Source organism: Trachymyrmex septentrionalis, unplaced genomic scaffold (genome assembly GCF_001594115.1).
Source record: "Trachymyrmex septentrionalis isolate Tsep2-gDNA-1 unplaced genomic scaffold, Tsep1.0 scaffold147, whole genome shotgun sequence".
Classification (NCBI taxonomy): domain Eukaryota; kingdom Metazoa; phylum Arthropoda; class Insecta; order Hymenoptera; family Formicidae; genus Trachymyrmex; species Trachymyrmex septentrionalis.
Window position 1 is genome coordinate 137,364 of NW_017304620.1, and position 11,929 is coordinate 149,292.

Genomic DNA, 11,929 nt, shown 5'->3' on the forward strand with positions numbered 1-11,929 from the left:
GTGCCTCCTACCTTAATTCTGAGACACCCTGCATACCATATTGTACTTTTTCGAACTGCGCGCCGAATTGTTTTTCCGGATTAAATTAAAACTACTCCAGTAATTGCGAATTAAATTGACAAGCAATTCCCAGCAAACATGACTTGGCACTGTTATATAATTTTTTTGTCATTATTCAGACGTCTCTGTTTTATAATAATAAGACAGCTTTTACGTTTAGACGTAAACGAAATATCCTGATATAAATATGATAATTTTGTTACATTTGATATATATTTAGCACATAATTATGTAAATTAAATATAATTAAGTTACATCCATTCTATGAATGAGACATAACAAATACAAAATACATTTACATCACTAAACCATAATGGAAAAAGATATAAATAATACATGTTTTGGTTACATTTGCAGAAATGTATACTGTAGTCTGCAACAGTTGTCACTAAAATTATAAAATTGTACTTTTCTAAAAAATTACATTATTATTGTACAATGTAACATAATTTCATAAATTATACGTCACTTTTTCAGTGTTTGAGCATATTTCATTATATTTGGTTTTGCACTTTGAGAGAAGTGATTTTATTATATAAACATATTAAGGTGCAACAAATGTGATAAATTGATAAGAAAACGATTGATCAATAAGTACTATTCCAAATTATTTCTCATTATTCGTCAAAATAACAAATAATCAAAATAATCAGTATCGCTAGCAAATAAAGTCTATCCAAAAGATAGGTTAGGTTCCTATATTGTTTGCTTCTATTGCGTTATCAGTTAATTATTTTTATGCAATTAGATAATAATACATACGATTGTTGTGTAAATTTTTCCTTTATAGATACAAAAATATAAAGAATAAGTATTTAATATGGATAGATCATTATTTCCTAACTAAGTGAATAAATACCAGTGTATTATTTCGTTTTCATATAATCTCTTCAAATATTAATAATATTAAACTATCAGCAGAGGCATGAAATTAATATAAGGAATGATTACAATAGGAAGTGTAAGTAACGTTGACAATGACTCGATCACAAGCGTGCGATTAACTTAGCGTAACTGTATTAGGCTACTGTTCTAGGGATCGTAGATTCAAATCTTGGCGGCGATTTGATGTGTTTTTCAATAATTAATTGTAGTTAAGAAGATAAGAATATAGGTATGCAAAATAGTAAATAATAAATTGAACTGCAAAAATAAAAGTAAATAATTATTTTTAACAAAAGCAAAAAATTATTTGTTTTTGTTAAGATATAACCGTAATCTTTTTATTACATAAAAAAAAAGTTTTTATTTAAGAAAATTTTACATATAAAAAATATATTTCTTTCATTTAAAAGAATAGTTGCAAAATTACATAAATTTTTTTTAAATTCTAATAGCAAAAAATAACCAAAAAACTTCTTCAAATCAAAAAAATTGAGTCGATGTCAATAAATAACAAATAAATATTTATCATAAATATTCAAACAATTTCACTCATTTGTGATGTCACAGTAACAAATTTTTCATTGCGTAAGTGTTATATATGCATTTCATCTTATACATAATTGTTATATGTCAATTCTGTCACCGTTTTGTATTTAAATTATATCACTGTTATATAACTACTTTAGGCAAAATGGGACGACAAATTTGAGAACATTCTCCGCAAATTCACGTAACTTTTGACATTACTGTTACGATCCAAAAAATTAAGATTATGTATGAGTTGCGAATTTGAAATATATTTGTGTTTGCTGGATTTTAATAATTTGATGCCTTATTATGTTGAAAAATCACATTATATTAAAAAATAACATATTAACATCTTTATAATATGATTCCTGATTGTAGCATCAAATTATTAAAATTGTTTGTCAATTTAATTCGCAATTACTAGAGTAGTTTAATTGCGTTTAGTCCGGAAAAACAATTCAGCGCGCAGTTTGAAAGACTACACTTTAAGCTGATCTTATGTAACTTTGAATGACCTTCAATTATAGGTCACTATATTTGTCTCAAAACGTTCTCTCTCTCTATCAAAATGTAAATAAAAACATATCATTTCATAAAAAAAAATGGATTTGACCTTTATTTATCCTCTACGCCTCCACCTGTAAAAAATTATTGATATCGCATTATGTGCTCCTCGAAACTAAGCAATTTTTATTTGTCACTTTTCTTTCTATTATTAAAAACAAGCGAGTTATCCAAGTAGCCTGTTTTAGATATCTCATCCTGTATATATCATTTAGTTAAATGTCGGCATTCGTCAACGTCGTGTCATTAGGTAAATATAATATATAATAATATCCCGCAGTGATTGCAGCGTGTTGCACTCTTTGCAATAGAAATTTCATAGTAGCGACATGTGCTGACATCATTTTTGGTATAGGCATGTGCGACACCTTATAGTTTCTACGATGGAACTTTGTCACCTTCCAGTGCCTGATGAATTCGTTCTCGAACCAGAGCCTTGGGAGGTGGTGTAGCCATCTTGCTGGATGTAAAGGAGCGGGGCCGCTTAGTTGTGAAAGTTTCCCTCTCGGAGAACCGTGTGATTAATACCTCCTCTTTCTCGCCAATGAGGTAAGTGCTATTTAAATATCATTATAATGCTTACTTATAGGTTTTAATTAGAAATGTATCGGATATCCAGCTAGTATTTGATTTTCAGCAATATATATATATATATATATATATATACAGTGTGTCCCATTTAAAATAATGCATTAAGATTTTTCGAAAATTATGGTAGAACGGGAAAATGTTTCAAACAATAGTTGTATGGTAAAAGATACATAAGAAAGTACCATTGATTTAACCTTGGGCAGCGTCGCCAAGGTGACATAGATTTTTTTTTAACAGAACCCTATTTTTGATGCCAGAATCTAATAGCTGGTGTTGAGAGCTTTTCAAAACGCTATAAGTAAATATTTTTTTCATTAAGTACTTTTTGAGTTTGATGCTTGAAAATTATAGTACCGCCAGCATTAGCATTACGCAAGGTATCTGATCGACGGCTAAAACTCTCTTAAATATTGTTCAGGATCGTATCCAGAATATCATTTATCAAGATCAAAGCCAATGAAGGTTGTATCTCTTATTTTCATTTTACGTAAAAATGAATTTTTGGTGCAAAAATGAAAATAAGAGGAATAATCAAGTTTTTGTTCATTCATTAATTCCATTTTATTTACTGAGATAATCGATACTTTTATTACTTTGGAGCGATCATGTAAAAAAATTATTTCTTAAGAGTATCTTATTAAGCTAAATTACGAGCAATTAAAATCGTAGCAATTAAAATCTTTTCATTACAATATAAATCATCGTGTATGATTTATGCCACATTCCTACTCAGCAAACACAAAGTTATACGTAGGCTGCTGGAAAAGTTTCTGCAAACAATATAAAAAAAACATGTAAAATTCGGTAAATGGCTTTATTGTTTTTCGAAGTATTCGCCTTTAAGATCGATACATTTTTACATACGCTCGAACCAATTTTCGAAGCATTTTTTCCACTCTAAGGCTGTAACCTCAGAAATCAGTGTATGAAATGTTTCAACAGCTGCTTCAGGAGACTCAAATCGCTCACCACGCATCTTATTTTTAATGTTTGGGAACAAAAAGAAGTCATTAGCTGATAAATCAGGTGAATACGGACAAGTCATCAATTCGATATTATTACTGGATAAAAAATCAACGATTTGTCGTGCTGTGTGACAGCTGGCGTTGTCATGATGAAAGATGATACGACGATTTTGGTTTGTTCTACGCAATTCATTTATGACTTCTGGCAAACAAATTGTTGTATACCAATCAGTATGTACAGTCCTTCGATCCTCTAAAGCCACGGTTGTCACATGTCCGGTATAACCGAAGAAACAAGTAATCATTTGCTTAGTAGCACTGCGTGAACGAACAACTTTTGTTGGTTTCGGTTCATTTTGATATACCCAAACAGTGGATTTTTGTTTACTTTCGGGCTCATACGAATAGATCCATGTTTCGTCCCCAGTAACGATGTTGTAGACCAAATTTGACCGACCTCGGTTGAATTTCTTGAGCATTTCCTTACTTCATTTAACACGAACCTGTTTTTGAGCTTCGGTCAAATTGTGTGGGATCCAACGACTGCAAAGTTTCCGTACGCTCAAGTGATCATGCAAAATCGTATGTATTGCTTTCATGTCAATGCCTAAGGATGCCTGAATCTCGCGGTATGTTATATGCCGCTCTCGCTCAATCATTTCACGCACAGCATCAACATTAATGACAACAACAGACGTGGATGGACGACTTTCACGGAATTCATCACTAAGGTACGCTGAAATTCGGTAAATTAATTATAAACAGTTCTATTGGATGGTGCTTCATCCCCAAAAGCCAAATGAAGTCGATCGATGCATTGTTTTGGAGTTAGATTACATTTGTAAAAAAAAATCATTGCCCGAAAATTTTCACGCGAAATTTCCATTTTCTTACAAAATAACTTCTTTTAATACTATGCAAACAAAACTAGTTGGCTTGGGTACAAACTGTCAATTGAATTATAGGTTAAAAATTTTACGAATATGTAGCAGAACGTTGGCGCCATTGGAAGTACTAGATTGCAGAAACTTTTCCAGCAGCCGTACCTGTTAGTTGTAATAACACACGTGTTTACAGTTATATTTTTGAGCGGGAAATTATAACTGACAGATTCATTATATGTAATTTCCCTGACGAAAATGAGAAATTTCATAAATATTTGTTTAATATTTACATAAGCGTTTGCAGGAATTTGTTGAGAATTCAGAAACGGTCAGTAAAGTGCTCGTAAAACAGAAATTGCAACGTTGCAGCATTTGAAAGGCATTCTCTAAAAATAAAAAGTTTCATGAATGTTTGTTTGACGTTTACATGAACGTTCAGTTTAAGTACTGAGCCTGCTAAACGCAGACATTTTATCAAAAGAAAGGTACAACATATTTCATTGAGAAGTTTCATCATATCGCGCCTTTTATCCTATTTGATGTGATTTTTTAAATGCGAGGAATTGAATTTTATTGTGTCCCTTTAGTAGCGATGTTGTGCACTGCTTGAAAATTGGACATGTAGAAGAATATTTGTTAAACGGAGGAAAAACGGTTATGTTATGGAGTTGAGGAAAACGTTTTTTAGAAGTTTTTAAGCCATTTGCGTAAATGCCTTACAAAACGTTTACTGAGATTCAATAATTCGCCACATTGGAATAGCGTTTGTTGAACGGAATAAAAATGCTTGTCTTACTGTATTAAGAAAAGCGTTTGCTAAATGTTTGAAAAGTCTGACAATGATTTCTCTGCACGAAGGCGCATCAGTATTTACTGAGCATTCTTTAGAAAGCGTTACTTTAGCATTACAGAACTTTTATAAAACGATATATACTGTATTTTATAAATGTTCTGAAAGCGTTTAAAACTCAATGATGTTCTGTGAGTGTTCTTATAAAGTTTAAAAACGTTTATAAACTCTTAAAAAATCATCATCAAACGTTTTCAACGTTTTATAAAGTTCCGTACAGGGTTTGTGTTTACTGGGTAAAGTCATTAAAAATTACTGGTGGGATTTATGAATAAATTATATAAGATTCTTATATGTACGTTATTTAGTAATCTTGATTGATCACATACAACTCTTTTAGGATCTGATATAAAAAATTTACAAGAATTTTCAACAAGGATACTATTGATGTCAGTAGTGACACTATTGAATATGAGAAGTGATTACTGCAATAGCAGTGACACTCTCTCTAGTAGTATATATATATTTTTATACTACTTATATACTACTTTATATAATATTATATATGTGCGCGCGCGCGCGCGCGCGCGTGTGTGTGTGTGTGTGTGTGTGTGTGTGTGTGCATGTTAATTTATTTTTGATTATTTTGTCTCTTAAGCGGAGAGCACAGATTCTTGCATAACGCATAATACAAAGGGCATAAGAAATTTAATCAATTAGAATTCATTATTTTATGGAAAGGAAGGAAACGAAAAACTTTGATACATTTTCTTGTGCATTACGTGCTAAGCCTATTTTACAATTGCGTTGGCGTAATTGTAAGTGGTTGTAGTTGCGAAAATTTACCAATCACAACCGAATATGAGAAGAATATGATTGGTATGGATATGATTGGTTAAAATTCTTACAACTACAACCACTTATAACTACGTTTACGCAATTGTAGAATACTTTATGCATTATGCGTTATGCAAAAGTCTGTATTTCCTGTCTTACTTTCAGAGTGTTTAAATAAAGATAAGGCATAAATTTCCAGTGCTTTATCGTATGGAATAAAAGAGTGATATCTGTTAGGTTGGTTTTTGAAATTTTGGGGAATTTGTACCAGATACGGAAATACTCGGTTTTCAATTGGATGGTACTCTACCAAATATCAGAATACGGTAACACGTTTTTTTCGGATATCCGATAATTTTATAATCCGATGTATTCCTAATTATAATGTCCAAATATTATTTCTTTTCTTCTTTGTAAAAAAGAGTTCTAATGATAATTGGAAGATAGAAATTTTACTAGTTGTCGTTAGCCTAAATTATGTCTACATTATTCCTTGAATTTGTGTAGTTAGCCTAAATTATGTCTAAATTATTCCTTGAATTTGTGCAATTTGAAGAGTTAAATATGTATATTAATTCACACAGAAATATTTAAGCACTAACAATAAGTTCCGCTTTAAATGAATATTATTATAGTTAAATTTATTGTTATAGGTCCAAATTCGTATCACATTGTTTAAATATTAAAATCACAAGTATTATTCAATACTTATTTCACAAAGTCGATACCTCTATCAAATAAAAACAAATATGTCTATTACGAGTATTATTACTCGTAATAAAAATCATGTTATTTAGAAATTTTTAATTGATCTTTTATAATAAAAGAATAACTTTAAAATAAGCTATAAACGCAACGGATGTTAGAATTTCATCTAAAACAAGAAAGAAAACGATAACTTTCACAACTTAGAAAACATTAAGACGTTTTATAAAATGTTCAAAAGGCATCTTAAACTTTTTAGATATTTTATAAAATTATCAGAATGACATCTTTGAGATGCTTCATAAAACGGTTTATATTTTGATTTAAGACATCTTTTAAGCATATTTTATATATTTATTCAAAATGATAACAAAATTATACAAAAATTTATTAAATTATTAAATTATTTAAATCTGTGTTCTAATAAAAATATATGGAAATGTACATATTATAAAATAAAAACTATAAAATAAGTGATAAAAATTTCAATTTTTTAATATATACGAGTACATTATGTACTCAAGATCATTTACGTAGAGTTATATTGTGATGCATGAACTAGTTGTCTAGTAAATAAACAAAATATTTATTCGTTCTATATCTTTGTAACTAATCGATAAATCGCACTGAAACTTTGCATAAATTATTTTGAATATTTAAGTACTTGTAAAAGAAAAATGTATATTTTTTATTATTTTTAAGATTTTAATTTGTAACAATAAAAATAATAACAAATAAAATAAATAAACTACAAAAGTGTGTTATTAAACAAAACTATAATCTTATTCATACAACTTTTATATGTATATAGTTTATGTAAAGTATAAATATTAAACATAGAATAAAATCACTAGTTGAGGACCACTCTTTAAAAAAAATTTTGATCATAAAGATTACATTATCCATGATTTTATTCCATTTCATTACCTTTTTATATGTTTCAATTTGATTTAAATAAAGTAATGACAATTATTCACATATATTAATTGCAAATTAATTCACCAAATGTTTTATTTTGGTAGGGTTACTACATTCCATAAGAATAATACAAATTTATTAATTTTAGAATAATAAAAATGATTTGCACATGCATACCGTAATTGTCGTAATATACATATATAACGAAATTATAATTAATGATTTACATTTAATTCTAGGTAGAGTCACTCTAGTAAGAGTCAAGATGTAAGCGATCCTCTTTGTGGTGCCACCAAATGTTTCAGTTTGTTAATGTGTTAGTGAATGTAAGTAAATAAATGAGAGCAATTTTTATAGATGTAGTACCACGTTTGTCAAGAGGGTGACACCCGCGTCGGGGCGGACGTTTTTCGTTTTGGTCTGAGTTAATTATCTTATAAATAATTATCGCCAGTCTAATTTTGGCTATATTGATCCTCTTCTTATTTTTCTAAGGTCATTTATTAAAGATAAATAAAAATTATTAGTTGTTTCCGATAAGACTGAAAAGCGTCTTTCCGGTTTTGTGTTTCGATTCTTACTAGAGTAATACTAATTCTAAGGTCCAATTGTGAATCATAATACAGTTTTAACACATTCAAGTTTATTTAAAATTAGTGACAGTTAAAAATCAATAATTAAAAAAATTAATGAAAATTAAACGCAATTAAACTACTGTAGTAATATCACGAATTAAATTAACAAGCAATTTTAATAATTTTTTTTTTGCTCAATTAGGCATTCTATTAAAAAGATGTTAATATGCTCGTATGGAATCCAATGATCCTGGTTCAACTTTCGGCCGAGGTAATATTTTTCGCAATAAATTTATAGTTTTTCAGCATATTAACATCTTTTTAGGATGCCTGATTAAGCATCAAGTTATTAAAATTGCTTGCTAATTTAATTCGTGATATTACAGTAGTTTAATTGCGTCTATAAGTCCAGAAAACCAATTCGGCGCGTAGTTCGAATAATTGCAAATATGATATACCTATCTGTAAGTACATACATATATAGTATATACAGTAATTCAGATTGAATTATTTAAAGATCTAGCTTTGACCGTTACGGCTATTACTTCTATTTCTTAAATGTTATTAATTTAGCAATAAAAATGATTAACTTATGAAAGTAACATTTTTTGCATATAGACATACTATTTTTTATTTTATTTCGATACTTAAAACAAATAAATCTTTTCGGCATCATTTGTAAGATTTGACAAGTTTTTAAACATTTTCATAATAAATTTACGCAATAACATTATTGTTATAAGAGGTAGTGATTAAATAACACCCGCGGACATTTAATCTCAACCAAACATACGAGTAATATTGATTTTTTTCCATAAAATCTAATGCTATTTACTACTTAAAAGCCATAAGGCAATTTTTTTCTTATTACATTGTGAATCAATTTTTAAAGCTCTATATTTGTTCGTTAACCTCACATATCCAATTAATCGACGACATCAGTAAAATATGTAACTCTAGTCCTAATAAATTAAATTGAATTAACACTTGAAAGAGATAAAACAAATGTTAAAGAATCTTATCATGTATATACCATTTAATGAAAAATACTATAATTATTTAAATATAAAAAGTAGTTCAAAATTAGTGCCTGATCTACATCTAGTGCTTTAACCCTACTTCCAAATTTAATTTTCTTTGCAGGGATTGTACGTCTAATACAATACATCCGTAAGGCCCGGTTGCACCAACGTTACTTTGATTTTAAGCGAAACTTAAAACTGTCTCTATCTCGTTTTAAAACCGAAAAGAGACAGGGACAAAGAGAATTTTAAGCCTCGTTTAAAATTAAAGTAACATTGGTGCAACCGGGCCTAAGACATTTTAAAACGTCTTGTTTTGGATATCTTTTAGACGTATATTATAAAAAAATAAAAATAAAAATTATATGAAAACGCGTGAGGAAGAATATGAGACGAAAGTTATTGATATAATGATGATGTATAATACTAATATAATTTCGATAATGATCTGTCTGTAATAACAGATATGCTACCTATTATAAAATATTCTTAATCGAGAGAAACATAAGACGTCTTATAAGATATTTTATGTTCATTTTCACCAATGTAGATTAACTTTAATCTTAGCTCAATTTATTTATTATTTTTTTCTAATTTTTAGAACTAATGAATATGTTGACTTCAAATTAAAAGTTGATGTATATTGATAAAAATGGGCATTAAAATTTTTTGGGTTGTAAAAATTTTTTTTTTAATTCTGCATTGTTCTATCTGCACTCATAAGTGTATCAAGCGGGTTTTAAAACGTACTGCCAGAGAGCCAATCGCTTCGCAAAACAATAGACGATGGGTGGTTGTGAAACAGATAACTACGATGGTAATGGCAGCGACTAGTAACATCTATGTCCGAATGGTGGCAGCGATGTAGTGGCACGATGCGGCGAACGAAACTACCCTTCTGTCAGTCCAAAAGCCACCGCGTAAGCTTGCGGGTGGAACGCGACGTATGCGGAAGTCGTGGTAAGCTATCACCGCTGCCACCGTCATCGTGCTACACACGCGCGCGCGCGCGCACACACACACACACACACACACACATACACACACACACACACACACACACACATTCGTTTATAAAAAATACGTGTGTGCGTGTATTATGTGCACACATGTGTTTTGTCTGTGCCGTTCACATATCTATCTGATTTCTGTCTATCTGCATTCTCTAAGTACTGATGCGAATTCGTATGAATAGTGATCTAGTTTTATAAACAGAAAATACGCACTTCGAAAGGAGTTAGTGCTACGAGAGACGAAACGATCCATTATTTGCGCTCTTTCGAAATGTGTTTGCTTTCGGTAAGTCTTTTGTGAAAGTTCGCCAAAACTCGCTTACAATAGCGGTGCAAGATTATCTTTTACAAAATTTAGGAATTAGAGAGTGAAAAAGAGAGAGAAAGGATGTGTACGTGTGCGTGTGCGTGCGTGTGTGTGAGCGCGCGTGTGCGTGCGTGCGTGCGTGTGTGTGTGCGTGCGAGATGAAAATATTTTTACATTTGATCACATTAGTTTGGAACAGAACCTCTCTATTCAGTATCTTATTAATTCTCTTAGTGTTACCTTGAACTAAAGCAAAGAAGAGAAGTTATGCAATATTTATATATAATATTCTTCTATATAATACTTACAGAGATATAGCTCACGTTGCAGTTACTAATAATATAATTACATTATCAGAATTACTGACCGTGTAAAGATTCAGTTTGAATTATATTTATGATAAATAACACGTTTTTTTGCCGAAAAGTCACTAAATAAATAATTAAGCAGTGGAAAACTGGTTAACTATTTATACAAACGATTTTCCTTGATTCTATCGAAAAGATCGAATATATAAAACGTGATCGAAAATATATTGTAATATATCGATATTGTAATATATTGAAAATGATCATCAAGGCAAATTTAATACTTAGTTTTTTTAATAATACTTTATGCAGTATAAATCGTTATTGTCTCTTTAAAAGTATCATTGTGAAAGTAGTCAATCAATTTAATGTCAGAAAATGTATTTTAGCAAAGCGATACACACATAAATTACGATAATAATTAGGTATGAAATATGTATATAGTTATCAGAATTATTAAGTTTATTAGATAACTTAGTAAAATGTATTTAATATAAATACATTTTACTAAGAAAAAATTTTGAAAATATCGTAACCAAGTCACTTCCTGTACAAAGAGTTATATTAGAAGAAATTAGTTATAACAGATATCTTTTTGACAAAATTTATGTTAATAATTTGTTATTCAGTATTTCTTAACATTAATTTTATATTTTATTAGAAATATGTTAAGAAGGGCTAACATATTTCTAATTAATTTATTATTTGAATCATTTATATTATGTATTTTATATTTTATCTTTTGTAGATTATAGTAGTAAAACGTAGATTTTGATCAATCATGTACCACAATCGTTTTTGCTTACTTCATTTGATTTGATGTTTAAAGTTTAATGTTTTAAGTTTTAAGTTTGATGCTTTAATATAAATGTATTGAATGAAATTCTATATTCAAATACATGTATTAAGGAGTCTGTTTTACTGACAAGGGACTTACAAATAATTTACATGGATTGACATTCATTACTACGCACACG

At 29.5% G+C, this 11,929-nt stretch overlaps 1 protein-coding gene across 10 annotated transcripts in view; it reads left to right on the plus strand.

Annotated features, from left to right (window-relative positions):
• Positions 1–10,231: 10,231 nt before the first annotated feature.
• LOC108745695 (glutamate-gated chloride channel) overlaps positions 10,232–11,929 on the plus strand; it is a 549,841-nt gene continuing 548,143 nt past the window's right edge. For 7 of the 10 annotated variants that reach the window (XM_018481994.1, XM_018482001.1, XM_018482002.1 and 4 more), the window contains exons 1-2: positions 10,244–10,284; positions 10,495–10,623. The gene's annotated coding sequence lies outside the window, so the exon portion shown is untranslated. Of the gene's footprint in view, positions 10,285–10,494; positions 10,624–11,929 lie in introns of all 10 variants that reach the window. The other 3 variants (XM_018481996.1, XM_018481999.1, XM_018481995.1) reach the window with 3 other exon arrangements.